Source organism: Corapipo altera, unplaced genomic scaffold, assembly GCF_003945725.1.
Source record: "Corapipo altera isolate COAL_440 unplaced genomic scaffold, ASM394572v1 23, whole genome shotgun sequence".
NCBI lineage: Eukaryota > Metazoa > Chordata > Aves > Passeriformes > Pipridae > Corapipo > Corapipo altera.
The window spans coordinates 16,413,998-16,431,349 of record NW_020884878.1 but is presented as its reverse complement, the minus strand read 5'-3'; the positions used below and the strand labels follow the sequence as shown (position 1 = coordinate 16,431,349).

Genomic DNA, 17,352 nt, shown 5'->3' with positions numbered 1-17,352 from the left:
TCTTGCCCTTCTTAAAAACTGGGACAATGTTCTCCAGCTTCCAGTCATCTGGGCACTCTCCGTATTCCCAAGACCACTCAAAAATCATCAAGAGAGGTTTTGCTATGAGATCAGCTAGCTCTTCAAGGATTCTTGGATGAATCCCATCAGGCCCCATAGATTTGTAGGGATCCAGCTGGAGCAGCAAATCCCACACAGTTTCAGGGTTGTCTGGGAGTTGGTCATTCTCACAGTTGTGGTCCTCTGGCTCAGGGAACTGAGACCTCCTTGGTCCATCATCCATGCTGAAGACAGAGACAAAGAGAGCATTAAACACCTCTGCCTTGTCTCTGTTCCTCTTTGTGAGGTGATCATCCTCATCCTGTAAATGATGTAGCCCCATTCACCACAACCCTTTGAGAGCTGCCGTTCAGCCAGTTCTTAACCCGGTGCACTGTGTACCAGCTCATCCCGCAGCTGGACAGCTTGTCCAGAATGGTGCTGCGAGTGACAGTATCGAAAATCTTACACTAAAACACAGGAAAAACTGCATCCACCACCTTCCCTTCATCCACTAGGCTGGTGATATTAACCTTCAGGAGATTAGGAAGCAGGTTAAATGTCTCTGAGGCTTATTCTCAGGACTGTACTGGGGATCACAGCTGGTAGGATCTTCATGCTGTGGATATTACAGTGCTGGGACTTGAACAGATGCTAATCAAGGTACTTTGAAGAGACTGTCAGCAATGCAATTATTATGTGACTACTTGTGGTTTTCTTTTGTCTAGTAGTTGCTGGCATCTTTCTAAAGATGATTCTTAGAGTGATATCTTAACAGATTGTGATATTGTTCCTCTTTTGCTCTGCTCTTACAGGCCTTGCAAAAATGTACTGTCTAAAACATCTTATGCTGGTAGCAGAGAATGTGGATTGTTGCATGAGTTTATCCTTTTCCTTTCTTTGATTGTAATAAAATGCACTATGTTTTTATTTGTGCTGGTATCAGCTGGAAGGAATACTGGAGTTATCATCCTACGTTCTTTGAAGGAAAAAGTGTAAGGTGCAAGTGGAGCCACTGTATCTTCCTTTAAAAAAAAATACTTTTAGACCACATCGTTTTGAAAAGTGATAAATGAGAAAATGAATAGTCATAGGGACTTAATCTTACCATGATAGAAAACTAGGTAACTTCAAGGTTACAGATGTACAGAAGCCAAGAAAGATAGAAATTAAATATTTAATAGGTTAAGTCTAGTGCAATCAGTCAGAAGAATCAAGGACAAAAGAAAATCTGTGGCAGTGACTGATGGAATATGATTTCTCACACATTGGAGTCATATCTTAACTTTTGTGGCTTTTTACAAGTTTTTTGATGACAAAAATAGTTGGAAAAATATCTTTCTATTTTGCTGAAGTTAAATTACTTAATTCTTTTAGAAAAGCATCAAGAAATCCATCTTTTTTTTTTCTTCACAGTAGCTGCAGAGAGGGTGGAAGGTTGGAAAGGGAGGAAGATGTCAGGGAAAGGAAATGCAGGCTACAGGCATTGTACTGCTGCTTCATCTGACCTGCTTGCCCACATGTTGTCATCAAAACTTGATTGTCAAGATAAAAGATATTACTTTTGGTATCTCAGTACATCTATGCCTGAAAATAATATCATCATCTCTCTGAATTCAGTTAAATGAATTTTCTTTACTTCTTGCCCTGAATTACTGCATGTTGTGTTGCAGTCTATTGAAAAAACTGTCATATAATACCCATGAGTTGCCTGTGTTTCAATGATGTCTTCCTGTATATGCAGCGTGCAAAATGTAGGAGGGTTTGGGAACTGAAAAGAGCTACAATGTTGCACATGCTAAGCCTGTTCAGGATAGTGAGGTCAAAAACTGCTGCCAAATAGTTTCCTTTTTGGAGCAGGATAGTAAAATTGACCTCCCATAGCATAAGAATCTTCCTTTTTCCTGCATTTTATACAGTATTCTGTACATTTAGAATTTAATACCATTTAATGTCATTGTGAATAGGAGACTTACAGAGGTTAAAGAGGTCAAGTAATCAGCTGTTTCTACTATCAGGACTCTTGTCAGTAATAATTAGCTGTGTTCTGTTTTTTGGGATGTCAGAGAAAACAAAGTTATATGTAAGAGAAAAACATACATAAAACAGTAAAAAGTGACATTGAAAGTGAAGGAATGGAATAGAGCAGTAGTAGTGTAATGTGTGAGAGAGAATAAATGGGACAAGCTGAGGAACCTAGCAGTGAAACACTTGCAGGACGGTGGGGTTGTTTTGTTTGTTTTTCCAGAAAGAAAGGAGAACCTAGCAGAGGAACTTCATGAGAGAATATGGTTACGATACGGCCCACAAAGCTAATCTTGGAAAAAAGCAGTTTGTATTGCTCTGGAAAAGACAAAAAAAAAACCCCAACAAAACAAACAAACAAAACCTGTCAGAAAACTGAAGCGGAGGGTTTTATTAACTGAGCAAAAAAAAGAAATTTTAACAGTAGTCCAAATGAAAGCTGGGGGAGTATTTCCAAAGGAGATATAGAGAAGGAAGCAGCCCAATTTAGGCATAGCCAGAGAGAGATTAGAAGCAACACTTTGTTCTAACTGTTACAATCCGATAAGTCATAGGAAAGAATGGAGGAACAAGTCTTTAGTGACAGTGAAAGGAAAGATTTGGGAAGCTGAGTTGAGGAGCTCCATTTCAGACATACTAACATTTGACTAGGCAGTCCAGAAACCTTTTGCCCAGAGATCTGAGAGAAGACTAACCGTTTTGTCCAAGTTGGCCGGAAGTCTAGACTGAGGTCGAGTTGTAATGTAAGTTGGCAAGATAAGTAGAAACGTGGGTTTAAATCAGTATAAATAATGTAAAAAACTGGGGCAGATTTTGATACAAGAGAAGACTGGACTGAAGGTATTACATTTCCACCAATATATAGCTCTTCTCTCTTTAGTATTCCAGCCAACAGCACCATTGATGCCTTAATGGAATGTCCTTTTCATACAGCATACACAACAATTGATCTTTCTGCTCTCTAATTTATTAATTATAAATATTTATGAATTATTTAGTTAAAAAATATGCTTGTTTAGAGCAGCTGATGAGGTGCTGAGTTATTATAGCACCATTAATGAACAAATCATAAAACAGAAATTTTAATGTGCTAAATACTGAACAGGGAAATTTAACTATTAGAGTCACTTCAAATAACTGTTAGGCATTTACAAGAAAAGAATTTAGATGATTCAAATGATAAACTTTCGTTCACAAAGGTGTATGTTAGAAGAAAGTTGGGGGTATATGGTGGTGAGACAACCGTGTGTCCAGTAGATGCTGGACACATGGAAAATTGCTTGGAGTAGATGAAGTAGATTTAACTATGAGGAATGAATCAAGGGTGCAAGCACAGTATCATGCTTTCATTTTCATTTCAGAGGGGAATGTCCTCTCCTCTGTCATTGAATCTGTTAAAAGGTGGAATAGAGTTTTGAGGAAGCTAGTATTGTTTTGGTCTTTGAATACTCACTACCAAACAATACCTACCAAAGGGAGGACAATTGTAAAAGGGAGAAAATTGGACTGTGTGTAACTACATGAGTCTTTTCTGCCTCTAGAACATGTACTACTGTTAATCAAACCATGCTTTAAGAAATAACAGGAAACAAACCAAGAGCATGTCACAGGACTGGCTTCGTGCTGTGTCTCTAAAAAAGCTAGAAGATGGTGAAGAGGATGGTATGTTGCAAGAGGTGCTACCACACCTTTCTGAAGGGAATGATGATACTTCAGTGAGTCATAAACTCTTTGCAGCTGGTGAGAATGATCTTTTAGCTCCAGGAGGAAGGGAGAGGCAGGTGTAAAGCTACTCATGTTTTAATTCACAAGGCCTAAATAGCCAATTTGCAAAGTGACAAGCCAGTAGGTCCCAGACAGCCATGACTATGCTACCATAAAACTGAGGAGCTGGAACAACTACTAACATCCCCCAGTGGAAACAATTAAGAGGTGAAAACAGTTTCACCCATTCTGAGCTATGGATTTTTGCCAGTATTTTGGAGGTATTCAGTGGTCAGAGTTACAGCCATGATTGCAACAAGCAAAAAGGGAACAAACAGACTGTCATGGCAGCACTAGTCAAGGAAGGATGTTTTTATCAAGTTTCTCACCATCAAGGGAAAACAAGTTTAATTCCAATGGGCAAACTGCTGTCCCAGTCAGATGAAAATGAGTATACAAGCAGGTAGCTGGTGAAAGAAGATAGTAAAGAAAGAAGTGCCTTGCTGCTTCATCCATTCAGTTACTGTGTTTGGCTATTATTTTCAATTTTCATTGCCATTAATACAATAGTTCTTACATTTTCTCTCTGTTGCTCTTAGCAACCTCAAATAGAATAATACTACGGTATCTTCCTAGCTCTTCCTGTGAATTCACGGTATTTCTATTTCGTGCTGTGTGCTTAGGGCTTAATAATCTTTTTGCCACATAGAAAAGCTTAACTTAAAAACATATGTCCAGTTTTGGATCTTACCTCATACCCCCTGCCATACAAAGTATGCACTGCGTTCAGAATTTACTCTGGTGTAACTGATTGGTGTCTAACGAAAAGTATTCAAAAAATATTAAAAAGGGGAAAAACAAAAAGAAACCCCACCCATCCTCCTTGTTTAGATGGTAGTGCATTCAGATAAAACTTGTGAAAATCATTCCTACAAACAGTCCTTAATTGTACTACCTTTCATTCTCTTAGGATACTCAATACTTGATTTCTTTTAGTCCTTTAAATCCAATAAGATAAAGGTCTTTGAGGGCAAGGTGAATAAGGATGCATTTATTGTGGTATGGGGATCCATTGTATGTAAATGGCTGTTTTTGTTCTTTTCAACAAGGATTAGCTGTGAGGTAGGAATGTGTCAGTTTCCCACCTCTGGCAATAAGTCTTACTACAAGCATAGGATGGATGACAAGTAGAACTTTGATTGATAGACTTAATGATGAAATTCTGCAGTTTGCATGGAAGTATTTTAAGCTCAGTCATCATTCCTCAGCTCTCTCACAAGTACCTACCAAAAAGGCAATGGCAGACTTTAAAAGTATGAATTCAGCTGCTCAGAAAGAAGCTTCTTTTTATTTCCCCTTCAGCAGCTGCAATGTTTATGTGCAGAGATAAAGACTTTGTGTCATATAAGCATAGGACATTCATAGAAATGCACTTCAGCAGCATTTCATCACAAGCAGCACAGCTTTAGCTGCATTTACAGCTGATGTGTAAATGTGTGATTCCAAATGCATAAAGCACCTACGCCAGCCTACTCCCTCTGCTCTACCAGTCTGCACTGCCTTATAAACCTGCTTACTCCTCAGCTCTATCACAGTTTCTCTACCAGCTGCTCTACCACCTCAATCAAGTATTTTTTTGCAGGCTGTCTGCAATGTACCATTCCCTAGTTCTTCTAGGTTTTGGTGTTATTATATGCAATTTCCATTTATTTTATTAACTGTTCTTCATCCTATAGCATGCTGTGGCTTGTGTGCCACGCTCTAACTGCTGACTAATCTTCAGTACAGTAGTGATCTCCAGTCTTTTTTGATCTCACATTCTTATTAGTAGAAAATTTTGGAGCTTGCACCCCTATATATGTATATTTATTTCTTCGTAAGCCTACTTATACTACTACATGTATGTACCATTGTACTAATGTATTGCATGGATTATTAATTGTACACAAAAATATAAATTAAAAAAGGATGAGATTAAAATAACAATATTTAAAAATAATTATTTCATTTTATTTATTCACAGAATGGTAAACCTTTTTGTAATCATTCTTAAAATGTCACCTGTCTTTGAAGGGATAGATTAAGTGTGTTAGTTTTTTTGAAGATATTTTCTAGGTGGCATACTGCTGACAGTCATTTGTCATCTCAGGAAAGGTCAGCAAATTTGGAACATTTGTCTTTTTGTAAAAGAAAAATATGTAACTCTTTAAGTTGGACAGCTCTGCGAAGGCACTTTGCCCCAAGATAACCAGTGAAATTCTGTGAGGTACAAAAGATTTTCACAGTCAATGCACACCCCCTCTCCTTACAAAATATTGTCAAGAATTTACAGATTTAAAGTTTTGTTCTTTAAAAAATGAACCATATCAATGACAAGCTGTAGCACTTGGAACACTTCTGGCTCCAACTTCTTTACTGCAGTAGCTTGCCTATGAGTGATGTGTTGAATAAATTTCATGTGTGGTGCTATCACTGCAACCTTACCTTGGTATCCTTTTTTTTTTTTTAAATTTCAGTCAAAACACCTGCTCCACAAGTGACTACGTGTTCCCAGTTTTTCCATAAAATGTTCATTTTATTAAAGAAAGAAATTTACTATTGAAAATATATATATATTATCGGGTATATCTTTCATTTAGTGGCTCAGAAATCAAACAAACAAACAAATAAAAACAGCCAATTCTTCTTGTATTTCATTATTGAAGTAGAGTCTAGTGAATACCTATCTGAGACATGTTAAAAACAACTCTTCTTTCATCCAACTCCAAGGCAAACCTCCCACACTACATAACTTGTTTCTTAGAATCTTCAGCAATATTTCCTATGCATCTCCCAGCAGTATTTGCTGACAAAGAATGCATTTTAGTTTGTTGCCATGTTGTTTTCCATGTACTATTCCATCCATTTTTACCATGGCAGGAGAAACAAGCCTTTCACCAGTGCTATATGGCTTTTTTTCTTTCCCTTTTAAGTAAGAAACCTCTTACTGCTAAACATTTGTCATTGTTTTGTAAAGTGCTTGTTTTGATATTGCATGAGTTTAAACCAGTGAAAGAAGTTTGTATTCATGTTCTGGATGCTTAGTTCTAATTGTGGAGCCTTCATGCTATTGTGAGTTAATATCTCAAGGCACAGTATATGTTTAGGGCAAGGTTCATTGCTAAGACCATGGATGAAAATCTGTATTGCAAATAATCATCTTGATAATTTCAAAAATTTTTGTCAGATCAGATTAGATTGCCACTGTTTTTACCTCATACTGTGGCTAATGAAGAGTTTGCACTAGGAGTAGAAAAAAAAGAAGAGTTGGCTCCACCATTTTCTTATTGTTCACTTGTGCTCACATTATCAGTTTTCTTAGCCTGTGGTTTCTTTGCAGGAATGTTTTTAAGACAGTTGTCCCTTTTGTGAGGGTTACTTTAGTTAAAACTAGTTAATATAATCCATAAATCCACTTAACAAGTCACATGTAAACTACAATATTACAAAATATGCTGAAAGTGAATGAACAAGTAGCAGTAACACTTTGAACGTCTCCAAACCACGGAGCACCCGTTCTTCCCCCAGGACACCTCACAGGCTGTATATGACACGAGACACTCTGACATACTGGCAGTAACATGTATTGTTCCACATACTGGCTAAGAATCCTTGCCTGAACAGCAACAGATGACAAATAACATAACTATGAAATAAATGCCAAGTAATGCTACAAAACTTTCAACTTACATCAATCATTCCAATGCTTATTGATTAATGGTGTGTTTTCCCAGCCCATAGTTCTCAGTATTTGTCACGTCAATTAATGAAGTATTCTCTTAGTATGAGGAACATATAGAACCTTGCAGGGGAGTATTTGTTGCCCTTACCTTCACCTGTGTATGATGGTAAAACTACTCAGTAAAGTATGTTTTACTACAGCAAGGTTTTAGGCCTCTTTGATTCGCTTGATGTTTTCTAGCAGGAAAGGGGGCATGATATTGGAGAAGCTGGGCGTTTTTGGGATGTTAGTAAAAAGGCCAGGCAAATGGCTTAGCAAAATAGCCATTTTAGTAAGATAAAGAGAGGAATATAGATAGTGAGCAAATTTGACATTCCTTCAGCTTCTGGGAACCCTTTCTTTGTGCAGCACTGGGTGGAGCTCAGATATATTTTCCCACAGCGCCTTGCCCAGTTCCTATCTGGAGAGTTTCTAATCTCCCTTCTGTTCTGTAGTGCTTTTGTTTTGTGTAGTAAACAGAATCATGCATCATCTCCTGACAAGTTCAGAGGTTATCAGTGTCATGTCACCCACCAGCACCCAGCACAGGCTGGTACAGAGCAATCCAGCAGATTCCCATGCAGTCGCTGCTACTGCTGTTCTGTGGGCTTCTCAAGCCCCAAGTACAAGGTCCAACAGAGCCAACAGAGCAGATGTGCTGTGGTTGAGATCACTGACTCCCCAAATACAACATCTGCGAGACTCCCAATACAGTAGGTAGGAGAAATCTATTTCTCTAGAGAGAACACGGCTTATATCTAGGGTGACAGTATTTCCATCTGAAGTTTGACAGAAATGGAAAATGCTATGAAACAGTCATAGATGATTGTTTCCCAGAGGTGGTGGGAGCAATAACAGATTTTTCTTAGTTCAAGATTAAAAAAAAGACCAGGCAGCACTTTAGATGGTTGGAAGATCAAGAAGGTGGGCAAACTAACTACAGGACTGAAGAAGATCATGAAGTTTGGTAGAATCAAAGGTGGTTCTCCATTATATTCTCAAAGTGACTACTGCACAACATTTAAAAATTCATCCAGTTAAATAGAACAAAAATTTATATGAGGTATTCCTGTGCACAAGTCTCCAACCACTTAGAAAGATAAACTGGCTTGTGAAGAGATCAAAAAGTCAATAGAGACACATTCCATAGTTTCAGATAACTACATTAAAAAGAATGGAAAATATATTCTTTAGCTGACTGACAGACCATAAAAGAGTGCACTGTTTTCCAGAAAGTGAGAGGAAAAATGTGACTTTTGTATCGTTTCCCTTTGTCAGTGGGCAAGAGGTCGCTGACTAATTATGAAATTCAGTGTTACAGTACTGTTTCATGGTATGACTCTTTGGACTATACAGAAGAACTCTGAGTAGGTGAGGGGGGAAAAAGCTCAAATTATTTTTATCGAAATTTTTTTCTCTTGTGAACAAAACAGTTCTGGAAAAGGTTGTGTTTTGGTGGAATAATGGTCTTACTTATAAAGAGTGAGGGATAAGGAGGTTGTAAGATTTACATAGCTTTCAGTAAAGTACATGAATGTTACTTTTAGCCAAAACCTAGTTATTGCTTTGACTAATTTTGTTCTCAACAAAGACCCTGAAAGGCATTTATTCTTTAACAATCTGTACATCTATATTAGAGTAATAAGTGAGAGGATTTTGAATTGCTTATTTATCAGCATAATTTGACGTATTTAAAGTTATGGAAACCTAGAAGAAAGAGCTGAGATTGGAATGTAAAACCAGTGTTTTTCAGCCTATAGAGGATTGTATGCATGGTTTAAAGACTGGGGAATGGCACTGTAAATTAATATATATGTATCAGTCACACCCCCCCCAGCATATATGTATATATGTGTGTGTGTATATATATATATATATGCCTGTGTGTGTATGTATATGTGTATTTCTAAGTCACTGGCTAATGAGAAGCAAATTATTTTGATTGTTTATGGACCAGTGTTCTAATAAGAAAGAACAGATTACTTTGGTATTTGCTACCTGTGAAACTTGTAGATGAAAAATTCATTATTATAATTATAATCATTAACAGTTACAGAGGATGCTTTGCAAAGCTTTGCATGGCCTTATGGCTGAAGATTATAGAGGGGCAATATTCAGTTCTTAAAGGGTGTTGTACTGAAGGTGGTGTACTATTATCTTTATAAAATATTGACTACAGAACTAAGACTTACTGATAAGTTAGGTAGTATTACATTTGCTGTGTGTACATTTGTTTATTGTTCTAAAAGTGGCAATTTTATAAAACTACAAATCATTACATCTTGACAGAAAAAAAAAGGTAGTGGGATAAAGCCATAATTCCCCTGAATTCTGCACCATTAAAATATCACTAAGGCTGAAGGTTAGAAGAATTTACCCTCCTTTTGCTTTTAATGTCTTCACACATGGTAGTATGGCCAGGTTCATTTTAGATCTAGGAAGAATTTTGATTTGTTAAATCCTAATCCCACTTTGACATAAGGATCTTCTAAGACTTATGATCTCAAGTCTGAATAAAGTGCTGATAATTATTTGGGTTGGGAAGCCAACTGTTCTGTTCCACTGGTAGTTTTGTATTGTTTCTACAATCCTCTCTCCAAATATAAAATTATGAAGACAGCATTCCAAAAACAAACACAAACTCTTGGCATTTTTGTGAGAAGGCCAAGGTTTCAATTCATTTGTTATACATTGCCTTTGTTCTTTGAGTTTTCAGTTATATATACATTCTGTTTTATTTCACAGCATTGTGGAGAATATTGAGAAAATGGTAAACTTTCTTTTCAGTGGTTGTCATCAAACAAGTGCTAGATTAGTTTCTAGGGTTTTCTGGAGAACTCTCTATTCTGAGATGGTCTCTGTCTGTAATTGTAGTGACCATTTGATCACAAAAGGTGTGAGGGACAGATCCCCAGGAAGGAGCAGAGAACAGTCTCACACCTTGGAAACTTCATGCTGGATGAAATGTGGCATAGGTTACTCTAACGTGTCTTTTAAGGTGGAAATAATTGCATTATAGAGAGAGTTGTCAGGTTTTTATTGTATTTGTCTTGAAGGAAAATAAAGCATTTGCCCGGGGGCTGTATCCTGGGGGTTCTTCTGTTCAGCAGCTTGATTGCCTCAGAAAAAAAGCTCTACCAAAGTTGATGTTACTTTCCCTCCATGTTGAAAAAGGTTGTGTGACACCAAAGGGATGTGGAAGGATAGGGGAAAACTCTCTTGTTTCTTGCTCCTGAGTGTTGTGGACAAGCCCATACAAATGCAGTTATATACTCTGTGGGTCTGTGAGTGACATAGTTTATTTTAAATGGGTTTTCAATTTATTTGAAATAAATGCTAACACTATGAAATTGCTATATTAGTGGTCCTAAAGGAAGTGACAGAGTAGGTACTTTGCAGTTTATGGTAGAGCAACTGTCTCCCTCTCTGTCCAAAGATTTTAGCATTTTATGACAAATCTCAAATCTGTTCCATAATTTTCTGTAGCAGGTAGTGGTAGTACTCTGTGTGAGTGCTACAAGAGGTTATGCTTCTTCCATCATTGTCTTGAATGTTCTCAGAATTGCATGTGAGAAAACTTCCTCCTATGTGCTATGAAGGGCAAAATTTTTGCCTTTGTATAGAAAACCATAGATGACATAGATGAAGCCACAAATCATTTTCTCTATTGTGTTATCTGAACTGCCTACACCCAAGAGTATTTTAGAGAATCAGAGGCATGAAGATGAAGCAAAACCTCCAACCTATGCAGGTTTTCTCTTGTTGTGTGTTCTCTAGTGCTTTGAATTTGTTTTTGTCTGTGCATAACCTTCATCTTCTTTCCAGAATCCTTGTACCTCTGAAATAAATGTCTGGGTTAAAAGATTATCCTTTCAGAAACAAATAAATGAGTGCTAGAAAGGCACCGGATCTATACTGGAAAAAAGTAGAGGACATAGAGACTGGTAGAAAGAAGCATTCAAATTGCAATCCAATAAGAATAGCAGCTAAGGATTTAGAGAGCAATTATGGAGGATAGCAGCCCCATCTTGTAAGAAGCCTATAGTCTGGGATAAATCAGAACACGATAAAATTTTCATGATAAATCTAGCAAGCAAGATTACAGAGCTGATTGGACTGGAGCCCTTCTAGTGTGATTGTGCAAAATCAGGTCTCCTCTGCTTTAGCCAAAAAGGTGTAACTTACTATAATATTTAGGCTTTGCTAGTGTAGGCCTGCAATTCCATGCATCACTAGACTTGATGTTTTGGACTCTTTCTTTAGTCTAAATGAAAGAAAAATCTTTTTGGACTCTTTCTTTAGTCTAAATGAAAGAAAAATCTTGCTCTCCCAGAAGGTCAAATTGAGGGTATCTTTTTCTGAGTAAACTGGGAAAAAGTGAACGCTTTTTCTCCCATCTTTTAAACTCTAAGTATCAAAAAATTATTTGTATCTCAAGGAAACAAGACTAACCAGTTCATAATTGCTTCTGGGGAAGTAGAGGCCTTGCCAATAGCAGAATTACCAGGGAAGGAATTGGTGATAGCTGCCACCTGTTGGAGACAGAGAAATAGGCAGAAGAAGACAATGTACTCTTCTTGCATCAGTTCTTACGCCACACTGGCTTCAACCTGCCATCCATAATAGTAAAAAGGGCTCCCAAGGCAGTATATCTACAGTTTCTGTATTTATTAGGTATGACCAAAGTTTTAAAATCCAAAAGATGTTAACCAGAGCTGAGAACCTATAGCCTGAGAGGGTTTCTACTGGGAAACCAGGTTTTCTTTTTATTTATGGAGCAGTTACCTTTACCTCTTGAAAATTTTGAAGCGGTTTGTCTAAGGTTCCTCCTGAGGTTGATCTAGATCTAGGAAATGAATAAGTTTTGCTTAGACCATGACAACATACCAGTTTTGCTTTCAGACTTCTTGTCTTTTTTTTATGCTGAGTAGCTGCAAGTGTGCCCCCTGCAATGGGAGTACCTAGCTCAGAGTAGCATAGCAGAGGCAGAGCCCACCCTTAGCATGAAAAAATAATGATCAGGTTATTGGGTATTTACTTACTCACTCATTAAAAGTAATAGTTGAGTATCTCTGGGTTGAGGTTTCCAAAACAGCAGCAAGGGAACAGTAAGCACTAGGTTGGGATACTGAATTATTTTTTCCCTGTTTCTTTAAAAATATGTTATTTTCTTTTATCCTACACAGAATTTCTACTAAGAGGAAAGAAATACTGTGTTTTGAAAGGCTTTGTGGTTATTGTCTAGTAGTTAAAGTCCTCAGAGGACAGACATGAAATTGATTCTGGGAAGGCTTGCTGATGTCTTTACTGCAAGCTTCAGTCTGAAAGAGAGGGAAAGACATGATTTCACCCCAAGGGCAAGCACGACACCAACCACCTGTGGGATTATAGCTTTTGGTGTACCTGTAGTATCAATTGTTTCATAAGTTGAAGACAGAGGATATAACTACTCAGAACTGTTAAATATACTAAATAAAATTTTGTAAGGGGCAACGTTGTGCAAGTTAAGGCCAAATCCCTCCTCATTAATTTACACTCTGTTCTTCTAAACCTCCCCTCTGAGGTTTCATTTAGCTATCGGCTACTTAATTTCAGATCCTGATACTAGGCTATTATAGTTTCTGTGCTGCATTGCTGAGAACATACATAAAGGATGAAAGATATTTTGGAGATGCAAGATATTGCAATTACATTTAAAAAATACTGAAAAACAAATGTCAAAAAAGTCAAATGGTCATCCTTGTATCCAATTATAGCCTCCTCAGGTCAATATTTTGTACAACCTGTGAGAAGTAGATGTGTTCTAGACTGGCAGCCATTTAGCTGAAGACAGAGTTGTGGTGTCTTGAGCAACCTGTCCTTTGCATAAGACAAATATGTGATAATAATTGTGATTATTTATGAACTTAAATGCATGTAAGCCAGACAGATTGCTTTGCTTAATTAGCAAAGGCGTAGAATCTCACCTTGAAATTCCTTATCTATATTGATGCTGAGCTGCTGGGCGCTTTCATTTGCAGCATCAAATTGCAATCCCAAAAAGAATTGTAGAAATCCACACTCCATGAAATTTGTTAATACTTCAGCTTGTACCTGTCAGAAATTGTCCCTGGATTGCCTAGATGCTCCAGGGATCTGTTGACCATGTCCCACTTTTCCTCTAAATTTTCTTAGGAAGAAGGGAATATTAAACCAATACACCGCAAAGCAATATTCTGACACGTTTTTTCTGTCTTTCTTTAAATGTGTGGATCCCTAATTCATGAGACTGCATAATTATATATTTGCTTATGAATAATGCACTGTGTGGGTTTTTGTTCCCCATTTTCCACCTCCTTTTTCATTCTTGTTTGGATGCATACTTTAATTGAGCTGCCTCCCAGAGGGGCCTCACAACACCCCACAACCAACTGTATGAAATCCTCACGTCTTGCATACACCCTATTTCTCTCCCACACCCTGGCTCTGAGAATTTAAAGAGCCCTCATTAATTAACACTGAACCTTGCAGAGTATGCATGAATCATAGCAGCTGTGGTTAGGGACTGAAATTTAATTAGAAGCACATATTAGGAAGGTGATTTTTTGAAGTTTCAAACTGCAAGAGGTAGAAAATTAGTTAAAGTATGTTGCCATTTACAAGTGGGGGAGGATGTAGTTAAGTGTGTGATGGTGCCAGTTTTCAAAGATGAAAAGATAAAGCTAGCAAAAGCTATGTCTCTTTTTCAAAGTCACTTCAAGGAAGGTTTTACCAAAATGATTCATGAGGTTTAGTATTGCTATGTAGAATTTGATGCTGACTGCATCAAAATCCAGTGAGAATGCAGTACATGAAAAACTAGGATTTAAAAAAATAAATACAGGGAAGTATACCAGTAATAATACTACATAATGTTATTATCTCTCTGTCCCAGTATTTTGATTAAGATAAGATGGGCAGCTACCATACCACCTGTTTATGGAGGGTGGAGGTGTCACACAATAAAGACTTGTTTGCTACCAGAAAACAAGGCTGTGGCATATTTGATAACAACAACTATGCCTTAACTTAAAGGCTGCAAGGCTGACCCTGGTAACTACAGGCCTGTCAGCCTGACCTCGGTGCCTGGCAGAGTTATGGAGCAGATTATCCTGTGTGAAATCACACAGCAGCTAGAGGATGGACAAGGGATCAGACCCAGCCAGCATGGGTTTAGGAGGGGTAGATCCTGTTTGACCAACCTGATCTCCTTTTATGATCAGGTGACCCACCTGGTGGATGAGGGAAAGGCTGTGGATGTGGTCTATCTGGACTTAAGCAAAGCCTTTGACACTGTCTCCCATAGCATACTCCTGGAAAAGCTGGCAGCCCATAGCTTGGACAGGGGCACTCTGTGCTGGGTCAGGAACTGGCTCAAGGGCCGGGCCCAGAGAGTGCTGGTGAACGGTGCTGCATCCAGTTGGCGGCCGGTCACCAGTGGTGTTCCCCAGGGGTCAGTGCTGGGCCCAGTCCTTTTTAACATCTTTATTGATGATTTAGATGAGGGGATTGAGTCCATCATCAGCAAATTTGCAGATGACACCAAGTTAGGAGGGAGTGTCAATCAGCTGGAAGGCAGGAGGGCTCTGCAGAGGGATCTGGATAGACTGGAGAGATGGGCTGACTCCGATGGAATGAAGTTCAACAAGGCCAAGTGCCGGGTCCTGCACTTTGGCCACAACAACCCCCTGCAGCGCTACAGGCTGGGGACAGAGTGGCTGGAGAGCAGCCAGGCAGAACGGGACCTGGGGGTGCTGATCGACAGGAGACTGAACATGAGCCAACAGTGTGCCCAGGTGGCCAAGAAGGCCAATGGCATCCTGGCCTGCATCAAGAACAGTGTGGCCAGCAGGAGCAGGGAAGTGATCCTTCCCCTGTACTCTGCATTGGTGAGGCCACACCTTGAGTATTGTGTTCAGCTCTGGGCCCCTCAGTTCAGGAAGGATATTGAGGTGCTGGAGCGGGTCCAGAGAAGAGCAACGAGGCTGGTGAAGGGACTTGAGCACAGGTCCTATGAGGAGAGGCTGAGGGAGCTGGGGTTGTTCAGTCTGAAGAAGAGAAGGCTTAGAGGCGACCTCATCACTCTCTTCAACTACCTGAAAGGAGGTTATAGCCAGGTGGGGGTTGGTCTCTTCTCCCAGGCAACCAACAATAGGACAAGGGGACATGGGCTCAAGCTCTGCCAGGGGAGGTTTAGGTTAGATGTTAGGAAGAAATTCTTTACAGAGAGGGTTATCAGGCATTGGAACGGCCTACCCAGAGAGGTGGTGGATTCACCATCCCTGGAGGTTTTTAAAAAGAGATTGGATGTGGCCCTTAGTGCCATGATATAGTAATTGGAGTTGGATCAGGGGTTGGACTTGATGATCTTGGAGGTCTTTTCCAACCCAATCTATTCTATGATTCTATGATTCTATGAACTACGTTTCTTGTATTCAGAATACTGTCATTTCACTAGGGTCTTTGTAGCTCCCGGCATATTTAATCTGTGGGTCTTGTTTCGAGTGTTATTCGCATAATAATTTATTTTTTAAAAACCTAAATGCTTCTTTGAGTTGGTTATAAAAAAAAGTAGAGGCAAATGCATGTATTTAAAATAATTCTCTGAAAGCGTGTGGCTTGGGCTGCTTGAGGCCAGTAAGCAACATTATGTGATAGCACAGGATGGCAGAGGAAGGTATATTTTGAGATAATACATCTTCCTTAAAAAACAGTGGACCAAAGACCTGCTGGATTTTACGCTTCTTTTGATATAGTCAGAGGATGACAAAAATGGAAAAGAGCTATGGAAAGAAAAACAATTCAGTTGCAATGTGAGATTCAGCTTGCATACCCTTAGCTATGTTGCATTTTCAGCCCAGTGGTGTTTTCTGTGTTCTGTTTATAGTCAGTAAAAAAAAAGATAGGTGCTTCCAGTGAGGAGATCATGACGCTGAGATAAATCGGTTAACTCTCAGTCTGAAAGTGCTACTACTCACTACTGATTATGGGAGTATTCTAGGCAGCAAATTTTGAATAGATGTCTGAATCTGAGTGGCTAAGTCAGCAAGAGAAACCCCATTTTTCCGTATAGAAAAGGTACTGAAGAACCTGTCCAGCTGCAGACAGCTGATCATTCAAAGTGATGTACTACTGATGGGCTTTGTTCTTGTGTCTGTCTCTTCTGTCTTGCACCAAAGTGTCTGTGCAACTGTAGACAGTACATGCCTGTCTGTGCAATCTTCATAGCTTTCAAAAGCTAAGGAGAGTTTATATTGCTCTGTGCTTATATATGCAATTCCTGAAGCACTTTCCAAGAACACCTGGAAAACTCTACTGGCCTGACATATGGGTCAGATTATGTTATAATTGAGTTCAACATTGTTTAAGTAAACGTTTCCTGTTATTTAAAGTGATGTTTGATATTGCTATGTGCATTTAAGGATTTGTAACATTCCCTCTCATTTTGGTAGCAGTGCAATTCATCTTTTCAGATAGATCAATGAGTCATGCTTGCATACTGTGAGCATGGTATTTACAATTCATGGTGTGAGGTTCTGATACTCACCATGTCTCCCATACAGGATTTACTCCCACACACAGTGATAACTCTTACGTCTTCCGGAACCATTTAAGGAGATGGATGACTGAACATCAATATTAACAGTTTCTATGAAAGTGGGTTGAATTTTCATACAACAGCAACCTCCAAAATTTAATAATTCAAGTATCAGTTAGATGTGATCTCCATACTTTCAGTACATTCTCATTTCTCATAGTTACTTTACTTGGGAAGGTGAAGGGAGAAGTTTCTTTTGTTTCAAAAA

The 17,352-nt window shown here is 38.7% G+C and overlaps 1 protein-coding gene across 23 annotated transcripts in view; it reads left to right on the top strand.

The window, feature by feature from the left end:
• Positions 1–17,352, top strand: part of NRXN3 (neurexin 3) — a 1,012,014-nt gene that overhangs the window by 830,668 nt on the left and 163,994 nt on the right. The gene's annotated exons all lie outside the window — the stretch shown is intronic.